We start from the raw sequence: 16,140 nt of genomic DNA, 5'->3' as shown, positions 1-16,140 counted from the left end.
TGGCAGCTTTCGAGTTTGATGTGGTCCTGTTTGTTGATGTTTACTTTTGTTTTTTGTGCTTTTGGCATCATGTCCAAAAAAATCATTGCCAAGACCACTATCATTGAGCTTCTTCTCTGTGTTTTCTTCTAGGAGTTTTATGGTATCAGGTCTTCTGTTTAAGGTTTTGACCCATTTTGAATTAATTTTTGTGAGTGGCATGAGACGGGGGTCCAATTTCATTGTTCTGCATGTGTTTCTCCAGTTTCCCAGCACCACAAGAAGAGACTATCTTTCCACTGTTGGGTATTCTTGGCTCCCTTGTCAAATATTAGTTGACCCTACATGCTGGGATTTAATTCTTGGTGCTCTGTTCTGTTCCATTGGTCTATGTGTCTGTTTTTGTGCCAGCACCGTACCGTTTCATTACTATTGCTTTGTGATATAGTTTGAAATCAGGACATGTGATGATACTTCTATCTTTGCTCTTTTTTTCTCAGGATTGTTTTGGCTCTTTGGGGTGTTTTGTGGACCCTCACAAATGTTAAGATTGTTACTTCTGTGAGGAATGCTTTTGGTATGTTGATGGGGATTGCATTGAATCAGTAAATGGCTTTGAGTAGTATGGTCACTTTAACAGTATTTATCCTTCCAATCCATGCATGCTGGATGTCTTTACAAAGCAAAGTCTTGTAGTTTTCATTGTACAAATATTTCTCTTCCTTGGTTCAATTTATTCCTGAGTATTTTATTGTTTTTGATGCTATTGTGATTGGGATAGTTTTCTTTTTTCATTTTCTCATGCTTCATCATTTAATGCAAAGGAATGCTACTGATTTCTATAAGTTGATTTTGTAAACTTCCACCTTACTGAGATCATTGATTAATTCCAACAGTTTTTTATTTTATTTTATTTTATTTTTTTACTGACTCTGAGATTTTCTATATATAAGATCATATCATCAGCAGATAGTGACAATTTTACTTCCTTCTTCCCAATTTGGATATATTTATTTCTTTGTTTTGTCAGATGGCTCTAGCTAGGACTTTCAGTACTATATTAGATAGGAGTGGTAAAAGTGGGTACCCTTGTCTTGTTCTTAATCTCAGAGGAAATGGTCTCAACTTTTCTTTATAGAGCATAAGGTTAGCTGTGGGTTTGTCACATATGACCTTTATTATCTTGAGGTATGTTCCTTCCATACCCAATCTATTCGGGGTTTTTATCATGAAAGGATGTTGTATTTTATCAAATGCATTTTCTGCATCTATTGAAATGATCATATAGTTTTTATCTTTCATTTTATTGATGCGATGAATTACATATATTGATTTGTGCGTGTTGAGCACAAATCCTTGCATCCCAGGGATAAATCACACTTGATCGTGGTGTATAATCCTTTTCATGTGTTCTTGAATTTGACTGCTAATATCTTGGTTAGAATTTTTGCATCTATATCAGCAGAGATACTGGTCTATAGTTTTCTTTTCTTATGGTATCCTTATCTGGTCTTGGTATCAAGGTAATACTGGCTTTGTAGAATGAATTTGGGAGTGTTCCCCATTCTTCGGTATTTTCCCTTTAATGTGCTTCTTTTTTTAAAAATTTTTTATTGTTATGTTAATCACCATACATTACATCATTAGTTTTTGATGTAGTGTTCCATGATTCATTGTTTGTGCATAACACCCAGTGCTCCATGCAGAACGTGCCCTCTTTAATACCCATCACCAGGCTAACCTATCCTCCCACCCCCCTCCCCTCTAGAACGCTCAGTTTGTTTTTCAGAGTCCATCGTCTCTCATGGTTCATCTCCCCCTCCGATTTCCCCCCCTTCATTCTTCCCCTCCTGCTCTCTTCTTCTTCTTGTTGTTTTTTTTTCTTAACATATATTGCATTATTTGTTTCAGAGGTACAGATCTGTGATTCAACAGTCTTTAATGTGCTACTTCTTACCTAGAAGGTAATACTCTATCAGGTGGAGGGTGAAGAGGATATAGTGAGTAATGGCACAATGATGCCAAAACCCAAGTTCACATTCACACCGACCTTTTGTCTTTCCCAGCTCTTCAAGAGGGTTTTGTAAACTCTCTCTGGTCTAACTGGTCCCCACTGCAGGCACCACCGCATCCCTCTACATCTTATATGCTGGAGGATACCCCTCCTTCAGGGTTGTCCACTGTCTCCACTGGCCATCTTCTAAGCTCTGCTTTCTCATTGCTGTTACCAAAGTGATGCTTACTTTGCTCTGAAAGGGAGATTTCTTTAAAAATTGGCCCTGGATTAAAATAGACTTGTTTAAGTTGTACTCCCTTATCTTGGCAGGGCAGCAGGAAACTCACCACCAGCCCCTTCACCTTTCCCTAGCTCCAGTGCATGGCCAGAGCTGATGATGTTTTACCCACGTTCCCTTCATGGTAGCGAGTTTCTGACAATGGCAGAAAACTTGTTAGTGGCTAGAGCTATCAAATCCTCTTTCTATATCAGAAGTTTTCTATGTGACTATCAATCAACCATCTCTATATCAGAGCATGCATCAGTATGAACTGGAGGGCTTGTTGAGACACCACTGGCTGGGCCCCCTCAGAGCTATTGATTTGGTAGATGTAGGTTGGACCTGTGAACTTGCATTCTTAGTAAGTTTGCAGGTGATGCCCCTGCTGCTTATCTGGAAGCCAGATTTTCAGAATCAATGAACCAATGGCTTTCCACCTTGGCTATACATTATAGAATTGCATGGAGAGCTTTTAAAAATCCTGTTGCCCACAACACACCCCAAACAAATTAAATCCAAATTTGTGGATATAGGACTGAGACATTAGTATTTGCAAAGCATCCTAGGTGACTCTAGCAAGCAGTCAAGTTTGAAAACCATTTTGCTAGATGGTGTTAATTTGTTCTCCCCTCTCTGGAATAAGTGAGAAGAGATAGGATGGACAAAGGCTCTTTAAGATATGGCTGCTCAGAAGACATCATCAAGAATCTGCTTTTCCTCATATTTTTTTCTTTCTTTTTTAAATAAAATTGTATATATTTAGGTTGTATAATATGATTTGGTATAAATATAGATAGTTAAATAATTACTGTAGTCAAGTTAATGAACATATCTTCTCACACAGTTACCTTCTTTTATGTGATGAGAACAACTGTAATTTACTCAGAGCAAATTTCCAGTATTCAGTGACTATTTACTATGGTCATCATGCTACATTTTTAAATCTCTAGACCTATTCATTCTACATTATTGCAACCATATACCCTTAACCGATATTTCCCCATTTCCCTCACTTCCCCACCCTGGTAACCAGTGTTCTACTAGCTTCCTTTATGAATTCGGCTTTTTGAGATTCCTTATATAAGTAACATTGTGCAGTATTTATCTTTGTGTATCTGACCTATTTCACTTTGCATACTGTTCCCCAGGTTTATCCATATTGTTGCAACTGGCAAGATCTCCTTTTTTAAGGCTGAATAATACATACACACACGCACACCCCAAATTTCCATTTCATGCTTCAGGCTAGTGATTCTCAGACATGATTGCTCATCAAACTCACACAGGAGGGCTTCTGGAAACACAGATTGCTGAATCATACCTCCATAATCTCTGACTTGGTAGGTCTGGACTGGGGCCTGAGATGCATTTTTGCCAAGTTCTCAGGTGATGCCGATGCTCCTAGTTTGAGGACTATGTTTGGATCACCACTGTACTAGGAGAAACAGAATATGAATGGAGGAAATACTCCTGGCTTCTCTCTTTCCCGTTCACTTCCGTGTTGCTGGTGAAGAAGTTTTGACTTTGTGGAGAATGATGCAGAGAGAAAGAACTCTTCAATACCTATTGCTTAGCTGTCCTAGGATTTCTCTTTCAAGTTGGCCCACACTGGTTTGGCATTCTGGACCTATAAGCCCACCTGGCTCAGGGTCCAAGCCCGACTTTGAAAGTATATATGGAGGTCCTTTCTACACCCAAGGGAGACAGAGCCATGATTCTAATAAGACCATCTTCCCACCAAAACCCTCAGGGGATTGATCCTAAACTCCAGATTTCAAATCCATCTAGAGTTTATTAAGGGACCCAATTGACCATACATAGATCCAGTTTAGTACTATCAGCAATAAAGACAATTTTAAAACATATCATTCAGCTTCTTGTGTCTTTTTCTTAATTGGTTACTAACTTGGGGAGAGGTGAAAGGTGTAATTAATTTTCACTACTCAAATCCCAACAGCAACTTAAAATTAACTTAAAATTTTTGAGTCCTGTCACATCTAAAAATCTCTTTATGAGATCCTTGCAATTAATTGATAGTTTGGCTGGAGATACAAATCTACTGGGGGAGGGGATACTTCCCTTATAATTGTTAGGTTATTAGGACTAGAGTTAGAGAATTTGTAAGACTTTTAGAATTTTCTTAGATCCTAGGTACTCTGAATGTTGGAAGTCCCACTCTCATTATATGAAACATGATACAAGGTACCATCATATAATGGTATAATATTATATTTTACGTGTGTTTATTTAATCTCATTTTTTTTAATTGGCTTAATCTCATTTTTGATTTTTATATATTTTAGTCTCTGTCTCTACACATACACAGAGTACATAAGGATATAATATTTATATATGTTATGTCATACATGTTGTATACTACATATAATATCACATATTACAGTATATAATACATTTATGTATATTATATATAGTTAAAGATATAATGTATATCTCTATAATAAAGTTCCCTTCCATAAAATATTTGCATAGAACTTAAAAAAACTCATAGGCTCTAGGCCCTATGTCTTAATATCTAAAGGATAAAATAGTCCTAAGTATTCAAGATTGGTGATGAGAAGTTTTAGGTCAGTTTAATTCTTAGTCCTTTATAGGAAACTACTCTATACCTTATACTTTTTGGGATCTCCTCTTTATTCTTAATGCTTGAGATTTCATAATAATGTACCTAGGTTTGGACATTCCTTTCCTTTTACACTGGACTCTTAATGTATCATTTCAATATGAATGCTTATGACCTTTATTTCTCTGGGAAATTCTCATATATTAAAACTTTGATATTTTCACTCCTAGTTTCTTTTTTATCTGGAACTTTAAATATGGGGCAGAATTATATTAATAGCTGCATTACAGTCCATTAAATAGATAGGCCATGACCCCAATGTTATATACGTAGGGTGCTCTAAGTAACATCTTTGCATATTGTTCTTTTGAAGTATTTCCTCAGAAATAATATTTATTAGGTCAAAGATTGGGAGGCTTTTATGTAGACTTGCTTGAGACCTCTGGTATGAGAAGCCCCTTTTGAAGAGTGTCTTCTAAACTGAAGAAGCAAGTCTGGGGCCAGTGACTGATCTTTGATGGAATTCAGGCCACAAAAACATGACCCCAGAGGCTGTTCTGGAGAGGCAGACATGCTCTGGTCAGGGAAGTTAATGTGGACCACAGACACCTGTGAGGTTAACCTTTCTTCTCTACTCTACCTGTCTGGCAGGTGGTATATCTGATTCAATGCCTGATCTAGGCCCCGGGGCCTTATGTGAAAGGCTTTGCCATGTTCTACACTGTCTACTGGCTTTAATGGGAAGAAAGTATTTGCAAGACTATTGATTGTGTTATGCTCAGCCCCTCCTCAGATTCCTTGATCCATGAGGAATCTGTGGACAGCTGTGCCTCTGGAGCTGGGAAAACCCTAAGGGCCCCATCCCAGCTCATTCCACTGCCTGGACTTGCAGGGCCAGAGTGTTGGCCTGTGGCCTGCATTTCCCTGGCTGTGGGATAGTGCAGGGCTGCAGCTTTTGTTTGTTTTAATAAGGAAAAAGACAAATCACAGGGCTTATTTTGTAAGCTACAAAGAATCATTCAGTGAAAAACCAAATGGCATTTTCTTAGTGAGCTAGGGGTCTTCATGACTTATGTGAAATGTTACTCAGTCCTTTGTTTGCTCCAGGTGAGCAAGCTTGGGATGCCACCAAGATTATAAACATACACTGGCCACAGTGACACCCACCTACTAAGTGTCTGCCTCCTTACCTGGTTTTGTAGTAGTTCAACAACATCAGAACATGGGCATAAGCTCCTCATGGCTTCCCATTCAGCTCTGTCCCAAGGTTTGCATCACCATCGGAGATAATTGCTATTACAAGACTTTGGGCAGATTTTCCATGCTCAGTAGTTTCAGGTCATTTAATCACCTACTCAGCAGCTTTTTGTTGTGTCTATATTATGTTGGATAGAGGATGTCATCAGAAATACATTTGCCTTTGGGGTGCCTGGTGGTTCAGTTGGTTGAGTGTCTGGCTCTTGATTTCAGCTCAAGTAACGGTCTCAGGGTCGTGAGATTGAGCCCTGCCTCAGGCTCCACACTGGGGGTGGAGTCTGCCTGAGATTCTCTCTCTCCCTCTTCCCTTACCCCTCCCCCTGCTCTCTCCCTCTATAAAAGAAATAACTTTTTTTTTTTAAGATTTTATTTATTTGACAGAGAGAGACACAACTAGAGAGGGAACACAAGCAGGGGGAGTGGGAGAGGGAGAAGCAGGCTTCTCGCGGAGCTGGGAGGCTGATGCGGGGCTTGATCCCAGGGCCCTGGGATCACAACCCGAGCCGAGGGTAGATGCTTAACGACTGAGCCACCCAGGCGCCCCAAGAAATAACTTTTTTTAAAAAGAAATGTTTTCCTTCATTGTATCATCCTCATCTCTGAGATTTTGAACTATTTTTCTAGCATCCTTTAGCCTCAGTCCCTGCGTCTATGAAATTCTTATGGTGCTTGATTTGCAGTATTCATCTAACTGACAATCAAGAGAACCAGACTCATATCACCCAGACGTTGGAATAACTGGAAATATAAAATAAATAGTATTAATATAGCAAAGGCTCTAATGCAAAAAATGGATGACCTACATGAACAGGTGAGGAATTTCAGCAGAGTGAAGGATTTCTAGCTTTCATGCTAGAAATCAAAAACATGGGAGCAGAGATGAATAGCTTTCATGAATTTATTAGTGAACTTGACACAGTCAAGGAAAGAGGCAGTGAACTGGAAGATAGGTCAGTAGAAGTTATAAAAATGAAACTGGATGCAAGTGAAAATGGACATCATCATCAATGGCTATTGAACAGCTTATCCAAATGAAAGCACAAAGAGAAACAAGCCAAACCAAACAAATAAACAAAAAAGAATAGATTATCCAATAAGTGTGGGATAATATCTTATTGTCTAAAATATATGTAATTGATGAAATTGAAATCACAGAAGAAGACACTAATCCAAAAATCCAAGGTGTTCAGAGAACACCAAGTAGAATAAATTAGGAAACCCCTATGTATGTAGTATGTGTAATCATGTGCGCATGCACACACACACACACACACACACCCTTAAACCATAACATTCAAAATTTGAAATTCAAAGATAAAGAGAAAATCAAAACCAAAGGATCTGTTATATATGGAGGAACAGATATAAGAATTATCATCAGAAGTTATGCAAGCAAAAAGAAAATCAAATGACATCCATAATGGACTGAAGGAAAAAACAAAATCAAATACAACCACTGTTAACCTAGACTAGCACACCAAGTTCATTCCCTGCCCCCCAAAATTCAATAATAAAGGAAAAATACTTTTTCAGACAAACAAAAATTGAGAAAATCCATTATCAGCAAAACTGTACTAAAAGGAATGCTAAGAAGTTCTTCAAGGAGAAGAAATATGCTAGTCAGAAATTTGGATTTACACAAAAAAGGATAATTGGCTGTCTCAAGTAAGAAGGGATAGCAATGTATTGTGTCTTCATACTAATTGTAAAAGTAAAATGTGTGACAATAATTGTGCAAGGAATGGAAAGGAGAAATTTGGAGTATAATTTTTTAAGATTATGAAGAAACCTAAAAGAAATTCTTTGCAACCTTGTGGTAGGCAGTGATTTCTTAGTGGGGCATGCAAATCACAAAATATATATTTTTTAATTTATAAAAAGGACTTCATCAAAATGAAAGGTTTTGCTCATTTTGGTTAACGAAGTAAGGTAAGCCACTGGAAGAAAAACATTGGAAAATACATGTTTAATAAAGGATATTCATACTATATAAAGGACTCTCAACACTCAAGAATAAGCAAAAACACTCCATTTAAAAATGGGCAAAATATTCTAATAAACATTCCACAAAAGAAGATGTTAACAGTGAAAATAAGACATGAAAAGGCCATTAATAATTAAAATGCAAATTAAAACCACAACCAGATACAACTACATACTTTAGAAAGGCTTTAGGAAAAGCTAATAACAGCATGCATAGGTGAAGATGTAGAACAAAGGGAATTCTTATGCAAGGTTTGTGGGAATGCAAAATACAGGCAACATTGGGGAATTTGGCAGATTCTTATTAAATTAAGCATACACTACCATAAGATCCAGTAATTCTATATAGGAATGTTCAGATTGACTTTATTCATAACTACCAAATACTGGAAATAAATACTGGAAATGTCCTTTCGTTAGTGAATAGATAAACAAACTTTGCCACATCCATACAATGGAATACTATCGATCAACAAAAAGGAACATACTATGGATACACTCAACAATATAGATGGACCTCAAATGCATCATGCCAGACTTAAGCCAGATTTGAAGTGCAAAATTGTCAGGATAGAAATCAAGTCAGTGGTTATGAGGGACTAGGGTTGTAGGGAGAGTTTGTCTATAAAAAGACACGGATGGGGGTGCTTTGGGAGTAATGAAACTGTCCCACATCTTGATATTGGTGCCTTTCCATGCTTGCATGTATACATTTGTCAAAACTTGCAAACTGTACACCAAAAAGGATAAATTATATTGTGTGTAAGTTATACCTAAATTTAAAAAAATGCCTCTTGTCCAAGTGTTTCGGGATTTTTATTGGTTATTTTCTTTGTTTAATTGATTTCTAGTATAATTTCTGTAGTCAGAGAACATACTTGATGTGACTTCAGTACTTTGGAATTTATTGACACTTTTATGTCCCAGCATCTGCTCCATTTTGGTAGATGTTCCATTTGCACTTCATATAAATGTGTATTCTGCATTTATTGGATACAGAACAACAATAAAATATGCAAAAATCTATGTGCCTAGTAGTTACCTTCACTAGTAAACACAGACCCAAAACCTTGGAATCTGGAATCTTCACCTTAGTGACTGATTGCATACTCTTGCATCTGTCAGATTCCTTAATAGAGGGTACCGGCTTTAGTAGGGCTGGCTCAGATCAAGTTAGAAATTCAAGGGTGATTCTATGTTTCTTTGCTGCTCTTTTTCCCATTCCCGTCTCCCTTCCCACCTCAGAACAAGATCCTATGATATTGAAGTTCTTCTGCATCCAGTATGTCATGGAGAATGAAAATGTGATAAAGTAATGACCCCTGGTTTGTCTTACAGCAAAGACATTCACATTTAAATATGGTGCATAGAAATGGCAGCGGGAGAAATGACAGATACCTCATTTAGTGATAGATGCATGGATTGGGTTTGACCTAAACTCACATCACAGCCACACAATTTACATTGTGTCACCTGTAACAATTTACTGTCATCCTGTGATTCAGTGTTTTCCCTTGTAAAATGGAGATAATGACCCAATCTGAATTACAGGAGCATTGTGAGGATCTTACAAGGTAACACATACAGTACATCTATCTCTGTGCAGTGGGAACACTTATCATGGGCTCTTGCTTACAGTCAGGATTTTCAAGTGGATTTTGTTTGGCTGAGCTTGTAGGTTGAAGTGTCTACTAGGAGGGACTAGGAACCATTTCATGTGGCATGATGGAAACCAGAGGAAAGAGACCTCCCTCCCCATCCCTCCAGCCCCACCTCACCCCCCTAAAAAAGAGCTCATGCTATTTCCTCTTTGCTTGGGGTTGATTACTCATAAGTGCTGGGCCAATTGCAAAACTTACACAGTGATATTTGGAGATAGGGCCAGTAGCAGCAGATACACCGTCCCCCTGCCCCACTCTAGGAGGTATTTCCCCATCCCCTAATCTGAGAGTATCTAGAAAAAAAAAAAGGAGACTTTTTTTAATGAATAGAGACAGAGAGGAGATAATCCCAGAACCAAGATCCCCATGGAATTAGTCATGTATGTTTTATTTGATCTAAACAAATATAATTTTAGCCCCTAGTGTTTGTAGCCTGTGATAGGCCTTATCACATGTTTCTGTCTTTTAGTGCCTGGAACCACATCAAAAGGACTCTGAGATTATGATGACTTTTTCATTTTCTTTGGTTCACTGAAGCTTTACTAAACTCTATGCCACGTTTCCAAGAGGAAGACTGACAGCCATACCTGCTAACACAGGTGATGGGAAGGGGACATGGCCCATGTACAGAGTTGCTTCACCTTGAGTTCAAAAAAAGGGATAGATCCTTAGTGTCCAAGATTGCATATTTTCTGGTCTGGGTTTCAATATGCTGAATGAAAAAAAAAATCAGTGGATGAAGGAGCATTTATTAGATTTCTTCTGAATGTCAGTTAGCTAGGTAGAAAAGGCAAAAGAAGAATACAGACTCCAAAATCAGACTGTCTAGGCTTGAATCCCCTTTAGGTCATTAAATAGCTGCTTGACTTAAATTCCCCATGTCTTCATTTTCTCCTTTATAAATTGTTGGTGGTAGGGAGGGGTGCTGGCAAGCTGGATTAGAGGACAGGGCTGGGTGTCCCTCAGTCCTGGGGGGGCGGGGTGGATGATGGGCTAGAGGACAGGGCTGAGGGTCTCTCAGCCCTGAAGGTGTAGTGGGGAGAGGGTTGATGACCACCATGTCCTCTTTCAAGGCACACTTCCTACAGCCCAGACCTGGGGGCCTGGAATGTCTAAAGGAAAGGCTGAATTTCATCTTCTTTTCAAAACTCTCAAAAGCAGTCCCTGACTTTAAGAAAAAGAGAGAGAAAGAAAAAAAGAAAAAAAAAACCTGATAGTAGATATATTGTGAAGGTCCCATGAGTTATTACATGTAAAGTACACAGAACAGTGCTTGGCACATAGTAAGTATGGGAATGTTTGTTGTCATCCTGATTCATCCAAACTTGACAATGGCTCTACAAGGGAGGAATAATTTCTATCTATTTGACAGATGAAGAAACTGAGACTCAGAGAGCTTAAATAACTTACCCAAAGCCATGCAGTCAATGCATAGATGAGCTGACTCTTGAATGAATTCAGTACCATTTCATTCTATGTCCTTACACATTAGGACCTGCCTGGGAGCCAGTAGGTTGGACATAACACAGAGTGTAGGAAGGATGCTCTCAGTGAGAGTGGGCTGTCATAGGACAGGGCTGCAACCTTCTGGATCTGATCCTAACTACTCTGGGGATCTTGGGCTGTCATTTTTTCTTCTTTGACTCAGTTTTCATGTCTGTTTAATAGGAATGAATGACTGACATGTATTAGGTACCCAAATCTCCTTTCCTTAGGACAGAGCTTGATTTTCCTCCTTCTTTCCTCACTGGGGTTGGTTGGGAAGTCATTCTACTCTGCCCTTCCTCAAAGCCACCAGGGCAGAATGTACAACAAAGACAAGGAATTTGATAGTACTCCGCAAACCAAACGTCTCTGAGGTTGTGATACTGTGATTTATAGTAAGAAATATATAGATTTGGTCTTCAACCCTTTTCTGGTACAGAGCTCCTAAAACCCACAGAATTTCCTGTGATAGGAGTGATAATGGTGCCTCTGTTATGTTAATGACGTGTCTTTTGGAAAGCCCTTAGGTAGCTAAAGGTTGGGGCTGGGAACCAACCAGGTGACCAGAGGGTTGGAACTTTCTGTTCTGCCGGCTCCTCCTCTCCCAACCTCCAGGGAGGGGAGAGAGGCTGGCTGGTGAATCAGTCCCCAATGGCCAGTGATTTTTAATCAGTCATGACTATGTAATGAGGCATCCATAAAAACCCAAGAGGCCAAGGTTAGGAAACCTTCTGGGCTGGTAAACACGTGGAGACACAGGTAAAGTAGTGCTCCTGGAGAAGGCATGGAAGCTCTGCACCCCTTCCCCATACCTAGCTGTATATCTCTTGCATCTGGCGGTTCCTAAGTTATATCCTTTTATAATACACCAGTGACCTGGTAAGTAAAATGTTTCTCTGAGTTCCATGAGCCACTCTAGCAAATATATCAGACTTGGGGAGGAGGTCTTGGGAACTTCTGATTTACAGCCGGTTGGTCAGAAGCACAGGTGATTAACCTGGAACTGTGAATGGAGTCTGAAGTGCAGGGAGAGGGAGGCAGTCCTGTGGGAGATAACCCTTAACAAGTGGACTCTGATGCTATCTCCAGGTAAATTGTGTCAGAATTGAGTTGAATTGTAGGACACCCAGCTGGTGTCTGGAGAATTGCTTGTTGGTGGGGGACCCCCCTCCCCAATGTTGGAATTAGTCCCAGAATACAAAGGACAGTAAAAATTGGATATTTAGCCTGCTCCTAGAGATCAGGGGCATCCCTCAAAAGAGCTCTATGTAGCAACTTTGTAGAACTTAGAGTCTCCAATCCATCCACCCTGGCTTCGTTAAGATACCTCTTTCTAACTTGGCTTCTATGATCCAACAAACTGCTCTCTTGATTCAACCCAAATCCAGCTAATTAGTTTGAATTTATTGGTTAATTTTCTTAAGGGAGATTAATGGATTATTCACCTCTGGCAACTCCTATGTACACAGCTGCTGAGATAAAACAGGTGGGGGGTACATGTATGTGCATGCATGCCTATATACATGCAGGATTCTGATTAAATTCTTCCAAAGCTATATGCTAAAACCAAGGTCTGGTTTTTTCCCCTTGCCCTCAACAAAAGCATCAGGTTTCCTTCCTTTGCCAACCAGCAATCACATTTCCTGGTGAAAGATAAAAATCAGGTTCCATTACAGTAGGGAAATCATTAGCATGTGCTAAAATTTGGATGTTTCCATTTCAGTAGAACTAATGATTTTCAGGTGCTAATGATATAACCTTGAGAAAGCCCTTCACCTTCCCTGCTAGAGACAGGAAGGCATAAGGTTGTATCTTAGGCATTTGTGGATAGAAGGTTGGGCCTTCAAGCCTGTAAAATGTGGTTTGAAGGACAAGGGTAGTGCTTGGAAAAGGAACACTGTCCTGAAATTGGGTGATCTGAATTTTCAGTATGAAGTTGATTAGCTGTGCTACACTGAGCAAGCCCTTTATATCTAGATGACCATATAATTTATCTCCCTAACCTTGGCACTTTCAAGAATAAAAGATGGTTCCATCAACATCTGCACCAGGAAAAATGGGCATAAAATCATGACCGACCATCCTTGACAACCTAGTATGTATGAACCCTACATGTAATGTCCTGCCACCCTGCTCATACTCTCATATATCCCAAGCATCTGGCTTAAATTGTAAAGCCAGGAAAGCTAAACCTATGCAGATTTAGTAAAGTCGTCTAAGTACTAGGTGTTCTGGGCAAGGGTAGCAGACGAGTTTTAATACCAGGACGTTTATAGCCCACATTTGCCCATGACCTTTCAAAGTAAAGTTAGGCACCCAGAGTGGTCACATTTCCTCTGAGGCATTTGGAATGTTGGCAGCCAGACCCAAGCAATTTATATGTGTCATTTGCATGATCTTTGGCGGGTGGGTGAAAGAAGGGTTGGTATTGAGCAGAGGAATGTAGGAGACCATCAGAAATTTCCTGGTCTTTGCTGAAAATGGAAGGCCCCACTTGGGTTTGTGCAGCCCCAAGCCACATTTTAGGCTTGCTGTGCAAGGCGGTTCCCTAGGGACCAGGAGTCTTGTGTTACTGGAGTTCAGCAGTCAGGCCAGGAAAATCAATACCCTACTGCTAAAGGTTAAGAGTTTATCCAACTGAAAGTTTAAAAAAATAAATAGAATAAAGTTTTGGCTTTTCCTGTGGGCCTCCAAGGTTATTGGGGACAGGCTCCATTCTTTGGGCTTCAGCTTACTTTATAGGGTCTTGGCTTTGGGAGTGTGCATGAACCAGAAACACAAAACCACTGGAAACAAAGACTTCTGTGGAAATCAGAGTCACAAACTCATGGAGGCTGGACCTTAACATTACCTCATTTAACTCCTTTAATTTACAAATGAGAAAGCTGAGGCCCTGGGTAGAGAGCCCAGGAGTCCCAGTCTGTGACTATAATGGTCTAGATATCCAGGTATTTTGGATCTCAGGGATGTTCTCCAATAATGTATTTGAGGCAATAGTACCCGCCCCACCCCCATCTCATTCCTTCGTGTTGTTTGTAGAATTAGTCATAAGTCTCTTTATTGGGTATTAATGAGATGAATTCCTGGAACCTCTGTTGGAACTGACAATAAACAAGAACTTCATTTTCCCTTGGGGTATTTAAGAGAATAAGTGTGAGTGGGGAGGTGATGACAACCATCTTACCATCAATAATACGCTAACAGAAAGGAAAGCTGAAACAAAAGAGGGAGGGGAGAGAGACCGGAATGCTTCCATATTGCTTGAGTTCATAGCTACGGCCATGTGCGAGTCACTGATTGTAAAATATTTGGTGTAATCAGCCAACACATTCCCTTTCCAGTTTAATCCATTTTGAGTTGGGTTTTCTGTAACATAACCAAAAGAAACCTGCTGACACAGATATTAAACAGGTGATTTGCCTAAGGTCACAAAGTAAATAAAACGTCCAGTGTTTGAGAGCTTTTTTCTCAAGTAGAATTATTCTCTTGATATACTTCCATCTAGCCTCAGGAATGAATATACAAATAGCCCAGGAGCTTACCCAAAGTTCACTGCCTGCACTGATGTCCAAACCAGAGTGTACACTTGGGCAGAAGGTATGTCCCTCAAAGTGACAGTCCTTTCTTCCTTTTGAATCAACATTAAAAGTATTTAATAATTAATGCTGTTCAATAACATGAAAATTCCTTATGATTGGTTTTGTTCAAGGGGAAACCCTCAAGTAGGTGGAAATAAGATATTTATAATATTCCAGATCTCTTCCCACTCTTCCACTTTCTTATTTTAGAACTGTAAGAATTCACTAATAGGTATTTCAGTCCAAGCTAATAGGTAATTGGAGACGAGGAAGTGACCCCTAGGCAGGCCGACTGGAAAACAATGTAGGTAGGACAGAACCTTCATCTGTCATGACCTAGCCCCCAGTCAGATTTTGTAAATGTTTCAAGTGTATGTGAAGGGAAAGTGTATTCTTGAACTATTGGGTGTAATTTTCTCTATTTGCCCATTTGATTCTTCTATATCTTTTATCATTATTTGGTTTCCTCCAAATGATTAAATTTAATTGGATTCTTTGCATATTTCATGGAATATGACTACTTCTGTATCGTATTTTATTTCCCTGAAATTTCTAAAACTCAATGGAAAACACAATGATCCTAGGTGAATTTTTAACCCTCCCACTCCATCCCCGCTCCTGCCATCATTTTCATTGGTCTGATTAGGCTTTTAAAATTTTCTTAAGCATATTCTGGTAATCAGGGGCACCTGGGTGGCTCAGTTGTTAAGTGTCTGTCTTCGGCTCAGGTCATGATCTCAGGGTCCTGGGATCGAGCCCCACATCGGGCTCCCTGCTCTGCGGGAAGCCTACTTCTCCCTCTCCCACTCCCCCTGCTTATGTTCCCTCTCTTGCTGTGTCTCTCTCTGTGAAATAAATAAATAAAATCTTTAAAAAAAAAGCATATTCTAATAATCAATGTTTTTCATGAAAAATACTCTTTTCTTTGACATTAAAATTTGCATCTAGGGATGCATGAGATTCTTATAATTTATTTAATCTAATATCTGACATACACCTTGTCAATTTTTTTTATTCTTATGTTAATCCCCATACATTACATCATTAGTTTTAGATGTAGTGTTCCATGATTCATTTACACCTTGTCAATTTTATTTCATATATTTGCACTGTTTTCTTCTCTTTCTCTCTTAGGTATAGAATATATATAATTAGTTTGTTTGCTTTGTTTTCATTTTAATTCATTAGTGCTCAGTTTTAGGTGTTTCTTCTTACTTCCCTTAACCTTGCTTTGTTATATATATGTATATAAATTTCTTTTTTTCCTATCCCCACATTTTAAAAATTTATTTATTTATTTTATTTTATTTTATTTTATTTTATTTTATTTTATTTTATTT

The sequence above is a fragment of the Mirounga leonina genome, unplaced genomic scaffold, assembly GCF_011800145.1.
Source record: "Mirounga leonina isolate KUSES-001 unplaced genomic scaffold, KU_Mleo_1.0 Mir_150, whole genome shotgun sequence".
NCBI classification, from domain to species: domain Eukaryota; kingdom Metazoa; phylum Chordata; class Mammalia; order Carnivora; family Phocidae; genus Mirounga; species Mirounga leonina.
This window is presented reverse-complemented; position numbering follows the sequence as displayed.